The sequence below is a fragment of the Larus michahellis genome, chromosome 3, assembly GCF_964199755.1.
Source record: "Larus michahellis chromosome 3, bLarMic1.1, whole genome shotgun sequence".
In the NCBI taxonomy this organism is placed as follows: domain Eukaryota; kingdom Metazoa; phylum Chordata; class Aves; order Charadriiformes; family Laridae; genus Larus; species Larus michahellis.
In genome coordinates, this window is record NC_133898.1 from 103801265 (window position 1) to 103814346 (window position 13082).

Below are 13082 nucleotides of genomic sequence, written 5' to 3' on the forward strand. Positions count from 1 at the left end.
TCAGTGCCTCCCAGCCACGCTTTCCAAGGAAACTTCAGCCTGCCCGCGCAGAAAGCAAAGCCAGTTCATTCCCATGGTGCAGGCTCAGTCGAGCAAAAACAGAACTATGTAGAGGAAATTGCCAAATTAGAAAGTAGAAAGCAGAGCCTGGAAAAGAGAGGCTGGAAAGGCATTGCATTCAAAGAGGCACTGTCTCCTTTAGGATTTACTGAGCCTCCTCTGGCGGATCATAAATTCTGCTTTTTCTACCCCTGTTTAAAAGTTTTGGCAAAGTCCAGGAGGTGAATAATTTACCTGAGGTAGAACTTAAAAGCCACTTGATTCTGAAAAAAATCAAAAGGGAACTTTTTATGCAGACATTTGAGCCAGTATTATCAAATCCATAAACAATATCAATTTTCTGTGTGTGTCATGTTTCTCTTCTGACTGGATCTTACTATCAGCAAGCAGCATTCATTTTTTACACAATACTGCAAAATGCAATAGGTATTATCAAGGAAAGAAAAAAAACCAATTGAGGCAGTCTATCAAAACCTGTCATGTTTTAACTGAGTCTCAACCACAACAAACAACAAAATGTGCCGACACCAGCAACTGAAGGAAGATGCATTTACAAGATAAAGCTCAGTCTTCTCCATGCTAAAGCACCCACTTGGGCAGATGAAGGGTGTACACGCTCATTGCTTGGAGCGTGCGGCTGGTGAGAAGGTATTCCTACAGCTGTGATATTGGGCAGTAATTGGACACGTCTGTCCCATTCTCCGTCCCTATGCGACAGGACACCTGTGATACGTCTTCTGACTCTGCCATTCTCTGCCAAGTCAATCCTCTCATTAGCTTCCTTAAACACCACCTGTCCGTCTTGAGGAATCGTTCTGAAACAGCAACAGCAGCGTATTACACCCTGCTCTTTTAGGAAACTCACTGCAAGCATCACTGATCTAAGAGCAAAGTGCGCAGCCTGAGCATTGCCACCTGTTTTGGCCATTCCCCTGTCTTTAGTGGCCTGATCTTATAAAATTAAAAACTAACAGGCCACTTATTTTTCTGCTGGTTACTGACATGCCTTGTGGTGAACTATTCCAAGGAGCTAGTCCACAGCTTATAGAGCCACCGGATTTAATCAGGGGAGGAAGGAAGATTTTCAGACAAATATTTTACACAGAACTGTGCACTTAATTGAGTGTAATTTTACTGAAACTTCTCTTTGATCCAATCCATTTTCCTCCTTTTTGGACAATTCTTTACAGGTTACTTGGATCCCTGTCAATGGCTTAGGAATGATCTTTTGCACTTTTCTGACATGTACTGTCATTACTCAACCGATTCCCATAGAATTATAATAATTGCACCTATTAATCTGCCAGTACCTCTACAGCCTGTGTTCCTGCCTTCGGTATAATTCATCCCATCTATTTACAGAGTCATCATCTTTCTTTCCCCATAGCTGAGTCACCAGTCCCAGTACAGTGACACTTTATGTTTCTTTGAACTCTCCCAATGACATCTGTACCTGTTGTACGAATTTCAAGAGGTCTGTTGTGACTTTCTCTGGAGATCTACGGAAAACCCTCTCATTCTTCTTTCATCCGACACCAATCCATTGGGAGGGTGAGGTGGAGGGCGTGCTCCTCATATGCCTGGTTAGATCATTGCATAGAATAAGCCTTTGCAGGAACCCTAGCAAATTAAAATTATTTTCTTGCAGCAGAGAACAGCATAGTAAGTGTCCCAAATGCCACAGCTCTCTGACTGGGCATTGCAGCCACCTAGCAACATTAGAAGATAATTGCCATGCAAAGTGGGGAAATACAATCTGACAGCATAAAGGTTTAAGCAGAGACAGAACTGTCTGGGTTACAGCGGATCGCACTGCATCACACACTGGGGTGTTTGTGCACACAAACCCCTGTCTAGGTTAGATAGTCCTCCTGCTGTAATTTTCTGTGCAGTGGTAACTCCAGATCAGATTGTGACAGGAATAATAGAGAAAGTGTGGGGGAAGGAGACAGCTGTTTTCATTCTGTTTTGTTTGATGCATTAAGTGTAGGTTTTCCTATTCTGTGTCAAAAATTTATAGTAATTGTAAGCAGCGCCTTCAAGGTGCATTTCAGGACGTTTGGCCCAGATTGCTTCCTTTCAGCAGCACATCAAATCCTCCTTAGAGTCCTCAACCCTGACTTTCCAATCCCTACAAGGAGAGCTAAGGATGAACCAGCAGGTCTCCAGAACACCAGCCACAAGGAGGGCCCAGAGGGATTTGGGAATATCACAGAAGAGGATAAGAATGAATCATTGGAGGTGTTTGTGCGCAGCCATTGCAAACCCAGCAGGCTCAGACCATGGGAAGGGCTCCTTCAGCTGCAACTGGGGTCTGAAGCAAGCCACTGCAGCACACAAGGCTCTTCTAAAAGGTTAAGCAATTTATTTTTCATGTCCATGAAAGTACATAGGCCTTGGGAATAATTTCCATCCCCTTTTCCACACGTTCAGCCCTGATACACGTCAAATTACGTAATGCACAGCAAAAGCCATTGCCAGTCTGGCTTACAGCTCTCTGCCTGTTTTTTTCCAGTTTCAAAGCATTAACCGTCTTGGAAAAATGTGCAGAAGAAGTATTTGACACATATTCAAAAATAAACATCTGGAGGAATAAAGGGGAGGGTGTGCAGGGACTACTCATTACAGTACTTCCTACAAAAAAAAAAAAAACACCCAACTAGAAAACAAAGAAGATTAAGTTGTTGAGTAATTATTTGAAAACTAAGATGCAAAAGGAGGTGAGGAAACCAGTGCATTCATTAAAACTATGCAGGTAGCAGCAGGCTATTGTCAGCACCTTAATCACAATCTCTTGTACAGCCACAACTAATGCCTTTGTTTTGTCACAAGGACAGTCAGTACCAACGCGCTGTTGTACCAGCATGAATACTGTGGGATGGATGCTGTGTGTCAGGAGACCATTGTTCCTTCCTAGCTCCCAGAGGAAAGGGATTCACTGCTGGAGTGTATTTGTGCTAAATCATCACACCCACATTGGCCGGTGGGAGAGAAGTGTGATTCTACCCATTCCTCTTCCCTTCCCCATTTGCTCACAAACGATAACAACAAGCAAAATATTTTCCCATTTATTCCTGCCTGACCAGACGAAATTTCCTAAAAAAGGCCATATGAAGGCTGCAAGGCAGGTATCCCATAGGCACAAAACCCAGATCTCTCCGATGCCTGAGCTGTCTGACACTGTTCTGAAAGAGGAGCCTTGCAACTCAGGTATGATGCTGATGAAATATTGCCATCATTCCTCCTGAAAGTGAATCAATTTATCACAATGTTGTTGGCTTTTATTCCAGAAATTCCAGACACAAAGTGAAAAATACCATGGTACTAAATATTTTGCAGTAATAAATTAATATAATTACAGATTTAATACTATCTATAAAATGTTCTTCCTCAGGAGAAAACAGGTATTTTTCTACTGTTGTGATACTCCTGGCAGTTGATAGAAATGCAGAGTTAAACAATGGAACCTCCTTTAATTTCACAGTCTGTGATTCTTTCATAAAACTTTTAAAGATCAATTATGTCCCATCAATGCAGAAGTCAGGCTGAACTAAGTGATTTATGCATAAATAGCCTTATACAGTCAACTACCGCAGAACGAGCAACTCATCTGTTAAACGTATATTCAAAGAACTGTTATTTTTGGCACTGTATTATACTTTACCATTACATTAATCTTTCTGATTCTTAATATTTTCTGTCATGGAGGCATCTTGTTGTACACGTAGTTCTGTGAGACTTTCATAAAACTTGTGCAGTTGAACAAAATAGAAATTGAAATCAGAGTGCAATAGTTTACTGATGGTCCTGTGCAATATCCTAAACACAAAATGAAAACGATGAATTAATGCTTTTCAAAGCTACCCTCATTTTTCAGGTTTATCTCACAGTCACTTTGTTTAAACACAAAAAAAAAAAAAAAAGGATTTGCTTTCCTTTCCACTGGAAAATAGAGGAAGTGTTTGTACTCCAGTAGAAGCTGGAAGCATGGCTGGATGTTACTTTTGAAGAAGTGACATTGCAATAGCTTGTTGGACCTATCATGTTAAACTGAAGGCTTGCCTAAAAACTGAATGCACTCTCATGTGAAGCAGAGATAGCGACACTCAGACAAGCCTTTGAAAACTCATTCTCCAACTCGGAGAGGCTGGAAATATCGAGTAGCCAACATCTGGTAGTAGAGTTTGCACGCGTCGGTGAGAGATGAAGAAAATTGTGTCTGCCTTATTTTTAGCTCCACAGTCCACAGTAATCAGCAACTTTATCACCGGGTACCTCTCAACGCCGCTGCAACACAGCAGGCAGCGCCCACGGCTGATGCTGAGCAGGGAGGAGCCGGGAGCCCTTCTGGACCCAGCATCTCCCTGCTGCTGCAGGGCATCTACCAAGCTCTCACGCTGCAAAGGTGAGGTCAGAAGAAGAACTGAGGGGCAGGATACACCCCAGCGGGTGGCACGGCAAAGCCCTGACCCGGTACAACAAAAGGCTGTTTGTTGTCTATTCAAAGAAGCCAAAAACTATAAGAGCAACATGTTGGTGTATACTGGTACCATTGTGAGTCTAAGAAATAGTCTACAAAGTCAGTATTGAACCGGAGATCTTCAGAAGTATTTTTGGAGTAGCTTGTAAAAGATACTTGCATACTAGGGGAAATCCAGGCTCATAAATAGTTTCATTCCACATTTTTAACTAAAGAATTAGAATTATAGCATGGCGGCTCTTTAATCAGGCAGAAGAGCCACACATTTTGAGTTTGCTGTTGAAGAGTCCTGCAAGTCCAAACTCAAAACAGTACATGATCCAACTGCTAAAGTAACAAAGAAATCCTATGACAGAGGATAAGAAACAAGTAGTATCTATTCACTCGATATCTAGTAGAGCAAAGCATCAACATTCGGAAATTCTTTTCGTATTCTTAAGTCTATGATCATCCAGTTGGAGTAAACGAGTTGACATGCATCTTTAAAAATCTCCCTGTAAAACAAAAACCTGGAGCACATCGCAGCAATGCAAAGCTTATGGCACATCTAAACCTATTATCCACAAGACGCAGTTACAAGCACCGTCATACCCAAAAAAACCTCCCTAGAAAACCAAGAAAGAGTAGGTTTTTCTGCCAGCATTAGGGTGAGCATGTGGGAGAGCATGAGAGAGTCTAGAAAATATGTTTCCCTTTGTGCCTGCTTTATTGTTATTTGTCCAAGAGCAGTGTGGTTGGGCCCCTCAGCAGTGCAGAAAGAGACCCTCCGGGATGCTTTGTGCTGTGCTGGTCGATGGTGGATGGATCACTCTGCTCTCAGTCCAGCTCAGCCCCCGCTCTCTTTCGTAACGATGCTGTGAGAATGTGACTTTACCAGTGCATTGCAAGAAGTTATGACCAAAAACCATGAAGTCTTACAGCCCTGTATCTAGCGGTCACCAGCTCTTAGAAGGAGAATGAAGGCCTTGGGAAAGGAAAGAATTGGAAAACTCCCATCATAAGAACACAGTCTTTTATCAGAGGCACTTCCTCTGCTATGTCCTTACATGCTCTGAGCACGAGGTACTTACAGAGTTTCATGTTTTATTGATCAAGCCATACTTAAGTTCAGCTAATGGACGGTACCAGTTATTCAACCAGTTGGTGGAGGAGAGATTTTAAATCATGCTGAAACACAAATATGACTCACAAGACCATACTCTTTGCAGATTTTATGCGAGTGCTAGAGCATCATAGCTTACAGTTCAAGCACAGAAAAGGTTTTGGAAAACAAAGTAGAATGGTTCTGACTCCACACTACTCTGCATCCTGCAACCTTTCACATATGTACAAAATGTAGCGCAGCCAAACAGAAGTGGTGGTTTTCATCCACGTTGCAGTGACACCAGTGAGGTACCTCTCCAGGTACTTAGGAGCGCTTATAACAACACTCAAGCAGTGTAATGCTACTTCTGCTTTCTCAACGGGGTAGCAAGAGCTCCTGCTTTGCTGGATTGGGTCCTAAATAACGACTTGCCATACGAGGCAAAGGAAAATACAGTATTTTCTATTAGATAACCATTTTAACCTCTTCTTTAAGTAAACAGAGTGCAAAATAAAAGTTTAGTCTATCTGGCTGGAAAGCTCATTTCATTAGTAACGGGAATTTAACCTGTAGGAAATGAGGGGGAGGCAAATTAATTTCGAACATGCCTATCTGAAAACGGGATCACAGCACTTGGAGAGGCACCTCACTGAGAGGTCCCTGGCGATGATGACAAAGGTGTTATTAATTTCCCATGAAGAACATCAGATGCAGGAAAGAAACGAATCCCTGCTGCTCTCCAGTCTGAAAGGGGCTGCAACACACAGATATGGGCAGCAACAGCAGAGTAACCCTTAACAGAGGTTGCTTCTTTCCAAAAAGCAGCCTGGAGGTGGAAATAAGTTTCTGCGATGCTGCCTTGATGGGCTGCTCCCTCCTGCCCCCATATGAAGGTGAGGTTCTCCTCAAGGACTTCTCCTACAGAGAGGTACCCGCCCTTCCTCAGCCACAGGGGTACTAAACACGCGTCTGAGGGCAGAGATGGCAGGGATTAACACTCTTTCTTCCTGGAAGGGCTCAGGTAGGATCATGTGTGAGGATGGCCAGTAACTCCCCTATGATAAAGAAAGGGTGAGAGTCTCCATGACTGTCGTATCACCTGTGTTACTATATGGTAATATAACAGGCAAGCTTTTTGTCCTCAAATCTCTGCTATGCTGAGCTTCTTCCTGAGCCGTTCTTCCCACAATTTTGTGTTGCTGCAGTTCAGCTTGTCTTTGCAAAGCAGAAGAGCACCAGCATCTCCTGTGGCTTAGGAAGAACTGTAAAAACCCTGATTTGAAAGGACCTCTGGGCCTGCTGCCTGGCTGCTTCAGGCAGCAAAGGATTCACATGCTATTGAATTACAGTCTTCTGTGGCTGAGGGGAGCAGCAAGGGAATGCCACACTCGCTGGCTGATAGCGCAGCTGCTGAAGCATCTTTTTACAGATTTTAAACATCAGCTCTCTCTCCTATAGTGTCTGTGTTGCATAAAGAGCACATGCAGCGCCTTAGCTTTCAAAGTAGCTTCCAACTGCTGAGAGCAACTTAGCCTGATGTCTGGTGGGCTTAGTCAAGAAGTATAGATAAATGTAAATATACTCCTGCATTACAGAATTACATCATACACACGTACAACAATGCAATCATGCCTTATATAAGGTAAGCATTTTTACATGAGGCATCTCAACACACATACCTCTAAAGTCCTATGGAATCATTCATATCAACATTTTATACTATAGAACAAAAGTAGGTTTTGTATTATTTAAATACAAAACATTTATAGTTTTTGATTTTAAAATTTTATGTGTCCAGTCTTTAGAAAATTATGTGGGTATGCACACAAATATGAGTCCATCTGCATATGTCTAAAAGATTACATATGTATATATACTGTACACATAAAATCACACAGTGTGTGTGTGTGTGTGTGTATATACACTCTCTGTGATGTGATTGTGTTATTATGTGAGAAGAGAACATAACAGCTTGTTTCCAGGGAAATTACAGCTAAGGTCCTTAAGCACATCTCTCCTCTGCCCACATGAAGAAAGCTTGAGGTAGTGGGGGGAAAAAAACAAGACTGTGGTATGATCTCACACTTGCATGCAAGATCGAAGTTTGCAAGGCTGTGAAGGAGTCAAGGCTATACTTTCTCCTCCAGTTGCCAGTGACTGCTGAGCTCAGATACTGTGAGCCAAGAGACATTCCCTCTCAATGAGACAAGACACCACCAACCTGCTGGTGACTCCCATCTTGCTCCTCAGCAAAGTCTTACAGCAACTGGAAGACCTGGCAGCATTTTGAAGGGAGCAATGAAAACGTTTCAAAAGCAGCAGTAAAGTGGCACTGAATCTACTTTCTCTCCTCTTCCTTTGACAACCTTACATACCACACAGTCATACACACATGCAAATTATCTACCCTTATATTTATGAATGCATTTCTCTAATGCATAGGTACATATGTGCCCAACATAGAGTGGTTCTACAGGAGTTTAGGACAAAGGATTAAAGGCATGTAAAAACACATGCACTTCTACATGTGCACAGATTATCTAGGACTCTGCTACTCACAAGCAGAACAAATGCAAATGAACAGAAAAAACTGCACAAAGCTGTGTCTTTTACCTATTTTATTTATTTATAACATTTACGGAGGATTTTGCAAAGCTAATTCTCAATGGTTACTTGCCATTTTACAAGCATGTTTAACATCTGCCGTGTCAGGTAAATGTGTAGCTATTTGCTCTTCTGTAGAGATGGTGCTGATTACATAAAGGAGCAGGTGTATTTCTTGGGTAATGCAGCTGAAACAGAAATATTTTGTCCCAGGGGAAACCAGCCATGATGTATGAAATGTGCTGAGGGTACAGGACGCAGGGCTTACTAGGAAAGTCTCAACAAATTCCCTTGCAAGGTGTGCACCCTCTGTACATGGGGAGCATCACCACCAGGTACCTGAACATGCTGTAATGAAATTATTGCACCGACAGTTGCAGACTCTGTTCTTTCAACAATTTCCTTCTCAGCGAGAGAGACTAACTAAGCCCTTTTTTTCTCTCTCTCTGCCTCACACAAACACACACACACACTTTGCATACAACAGCCCTTTATAAGCTCTTCTTCCCTTTGGGGACCATAGATGTCCTGACTCCACAAGCGCGTGCGGCTGGCCAGGATGCTGCTGTGCAGCTTCATTACTGCAATGGTTATGAACTGTGCCAAAACCTATCACTTTCTGCTCCTGTGCCAGTACCATCATTTGCTCTAGGTGTTCTCCGTGTTTACCCTCGGATTACAGCCCAGACCCATCACTGTCTGCCCTGATGTTGTTCTCCTCCCCTGTGATCAGCATTCAGCTCCCCAGTCGTCCTCACAGCCGCCTTCTGCGCCTTTCCCCTTTCCATCTTTGTTTAGATTTCCTTTCATCCAGCCAAAATATAGCACCTCCAAGCCATATCACACATAGACAGCCTGTCTTTGGACGAAGTTACCTCACAGTATTTACTACATAATTTGGTAGCTCACTCCTTAATGGGCTCTACTCTGGCTGCAGGCAGATCTAGTCAAGGTATGTTAATTAGCAAGCAGTCAGACCTATGAAATATTGGCCTGGTAATTATCCACTGAAAATTTTCATCTCACTGAACCAGTTTTGAGCCCATCTAAATTGCTTCCTCTCAGCCCAGCAGGGTTGATTCAGAGGTAGTGACTGGTACAGTACAAAGAGGGTGAACCTCACTGATGAAAAACTCTCCCGGAGAGTAGTATGCAAGCGGGATTTGTTTCATCCTTTATAGTCAGCAACTCCAAATGCTGTGTGGCTGCCCCACTTGTTAAAACAAAGGCATCGCGCTGGATATACACGCTGCCCTCTATCCCTTTTGCTTCGTTCCTTCATAAAATACACACTTGGAAGAACCGAGCAGTCAATATAGTTCACTGAGCGACATGGCACAGAAGAACGAGGCTCTTGCAGAGAATATAGAGTCACGCTGCACCCTCACACCCCTCCTAACCCTAACACCCCTTCTCACTTCTGAAAGCCCAAGTTGTTTCCAAACATTGTGCCTTTCCTTGTATGCTCTGCGCACAATCTGGAAATTCATAAAAGGGTTTTAGTTCAGAATTGCACAGAAAGGTCAATGAAATACTGCCCTGCTGGCACAGATCAGTGTTAGGTGCTGCTCCGACTTAATAAATTGTGAGAGACCACAGGGTCTTGCCTGATGGAGAGCTTCCTCAGTGGATCTTTAACAGCTCTTTGATCTGAGGCTTCACACTGTGATGCACAGATTGACCGAAAGACACAATGATGTTACTGAACTTTGAGTGTTGTTTGATTGGTACAGAATGGTACTAGCTCCCCTTGTCTCCCGTGTCATTTAATTTGATCTTCTTGAGCCTCTTCCCTGACATTTCTAATCATACAGCAGATATTTGTAAAGGCCAGGGGGGCAGAGGAGGATGCAGGACACTGGATTGTTCTCAACCTTTTGCAAACGCAGTGGCCTGCCACGGTATTTCTCTCTTTTGCAGTGTTGCTTTCCTGGAGTTTTCCTCCATTCTTCCATCACATCTGTACAAGTACATTCAGAGATGAGAATTCAGAAAAAAAATAAATATATGAGCACAGACCTTGCAGGAGGTGAGTTTGTCATTATTCTCTTTAATGGCATTGATTTCCTTTTCATTTTCACTGCTGAAGAGAAAGGAAGAACTGTAAATAAAAGAATAATGCTACTGTCACACTGACATACTGTAATGAACAGCACAATACGCCTTGAATGAAAAACACAGGAAAGCAGTTCTGCAAAACTACCATTTCCAGGGTCATAGGTGATGTATTTATGAAGTTTTATTTTTTTCCTGGCTTATTGGGTAATGGAACTATTGAAATGCAGAAGCAGAAGGTGCTCAAGGGGTCACGTAGGACAGCCCGCAGTGAGACACTTAGCTTCATTCTCTGAGGATGGGGGACTTCGACACCCCAATGCACCTCCCCTGGCATCTGGGGACCGAGGCTGCAGGTGCAGAAATCCCAGTTTACCGGAGCACGGGATGAGCTGCACCTACCCAGAGTGTTCTTTCTGCCCCTACAGCAGCCCTAGACCCGCGTGATAAGGGCAAGCTGAGGAAGGCGCTGGCCCAGAGCAGACCACTGCTGCACCAGAACAAGTCACCCTAGCACCCTCACGAATGAGCTTTTGGGCAAGCCAGAGACAGACACCAGGCTGAAAACTTCATATCCCTCCTTGTACCAAGACACAGTCCCCTGTCTCTAGTCCCCCACGTATCCAATTCGCTTGCATGAAATTAACCCAAGGCGCTTTATAACTGTGCATGCTGCATGTACCCGAGAGAGAAAGCTTTTACTAATACCTAAACTAAATATTCTCTTGATGTAAATTAGACTAATTTATTCTGGTCTCTCAGCAGAAAGTAAACCACAGCATAAATTAGTAGTTCCAGAGAGATCCTGTTTCGTGCTCCTGTCATACTCCAAGATAAAGCCTGACTGTAAGCAATTTGAGACTTATACTTTTCAAATAGGACTGTCACAAACATAATCCAACAAGAAGGCAAGGTTAGAAAGCTTTGCCATTTCTTAATGAGAAAGATGCCTGGAAACACCTCTTTTTAGGTTGATGCTGACATACAAGTAATGATCTTTTAGCAATCTTACACAGGAGGGTCAGAGACAACCTGAGAAGATGACTTGGAAAACTTGGTCTGGTGATGATCTGTGACAAGACAAAGTAAGTCTTTTTTAATGAAAATATTTCCTGGCATAACTATTTGCAGGTATTTGAGTTCATCAGTGAGTCAGACCCAAAAGGAATGAAGTTATTTGCACTTATTCAACCAAATCTCATTGAAAATTGCCTTTATGAAAAAAAAAAACTTTACTGGAGAAAGGAGGCTGGAGGAGGGGCAGGGGGGGACAACCAGGTTAAGCTAATTAATAGGGTTGAAAAAAAAACAACACAAAAAGGCATTTGTTCGGATATTGCAACAGAAGCAGAGAGGATATTGTGAATCTTCTAGACTTCAGCAGAATACCAGTCATAGCGATTTTGCCCCTCTCCTATCTAGCAATCATGCTCACATTTTACTTGATCCTGGTCACAGTTCTTTAATCCTTCTTATAGAGCAGACTTTACTGAAACAGATTATTGCGCAGCAAGGTCTTTGCTATTTCCCTTGCTGTATTTATCTCTCTAGAGACTTGTGTAGGTAACCAATCAGAGCATCAGCTTCTTTCTGTCCGTGCAGAAACATGAAAGGTTATGAGTTTCAGTGCTCAAAACTGCCTTATAGTCTAGTATTTTAAATGAGGCCATTTGAAAGAGAGCTAAACCTTAGAAAATGCCATAAGATTGCTTGAAGAGTATGTATTCTTCTGCAAGTTATACTTAGTTTCAAGACTGAATTTACAGTTAACTTCAGTATAGACTTGCAATAGAGGGAAGGAGTAAATGCCGTGATGTCATGCTGAGACAGACCTTTATGTGAAAGAGAAAAATACAAATGTGAAATTCTGAAGTATTTGGAAGCGGTGAATCTGAGCATTAGCGTCCAGAGAGGGAATTTATATGATACGCAGATTTATCTGTCCTTATGGGGTCAGTCTTTTATACTACTGGCTTAACAGGTAGGGTTTTCGTTTTCGTGCTCACAAGAGTTTTATGACACTGGCTTCCTGAATATTTCTTTGCCTATCAAGCATTCTCAGACAGAGTAGGAATAAAGATCAATGTATTTTTAACCTACTTACATGGTACATTTGTTACAGATTATGCCATTTTGAAGACAGACAACAAGTCTCAGAGCATGACTGTGAAGCAGACCTTCCGCCAGAAGATGAGGTCTGCCTATAGGAAAAGATGCACAAAAAAAACCCCATACTTAGATGAAGAATTTTTGTATGTCAGACATTAAAAAACAGACAGAAGGAAAGCCCCAGGGAGAAACAATAATGATTTAACTGTACACCAATAAATGCAAGCTGGGTCTACTCAAAGATCGTCTAAGGAGATTCTGAAGAGCTGATACACCAGGCAGTCGCTGGCTCTTCAATATCAGGTCTCCTCAGCCTGTACCTGCCAGTATGACCGTAGGTTCTTGGCCAGATTTCTGTAGAATAAGCCCTACAAGTAGTTGGGGGGTGAGGGGGGTGGGGGGTGGATATATGTATATTAGTTAGCAAAGAAAGAAAAGGGCAGACGAGAAGAGAGCATCAGGAAAGATGTTCAGAGTTGTAGGGCAAGCAGGAGCTCATGGGAGCCACGGGGGTGGGAGGCTGGTGCTCTGGGCCATGCTGACCGTGCAAGAACATGAATGAGAAGAGCTTCAAAAGCCTGATCATCACCCAGAAGTCTGAGGTGAGACAGATATTGTCTGAAGCCACAGCAGCAAACTAAGGGGCTAGAGCAGACTAGTCACCCACGCATGGCGACAGGGCCCAGTGAG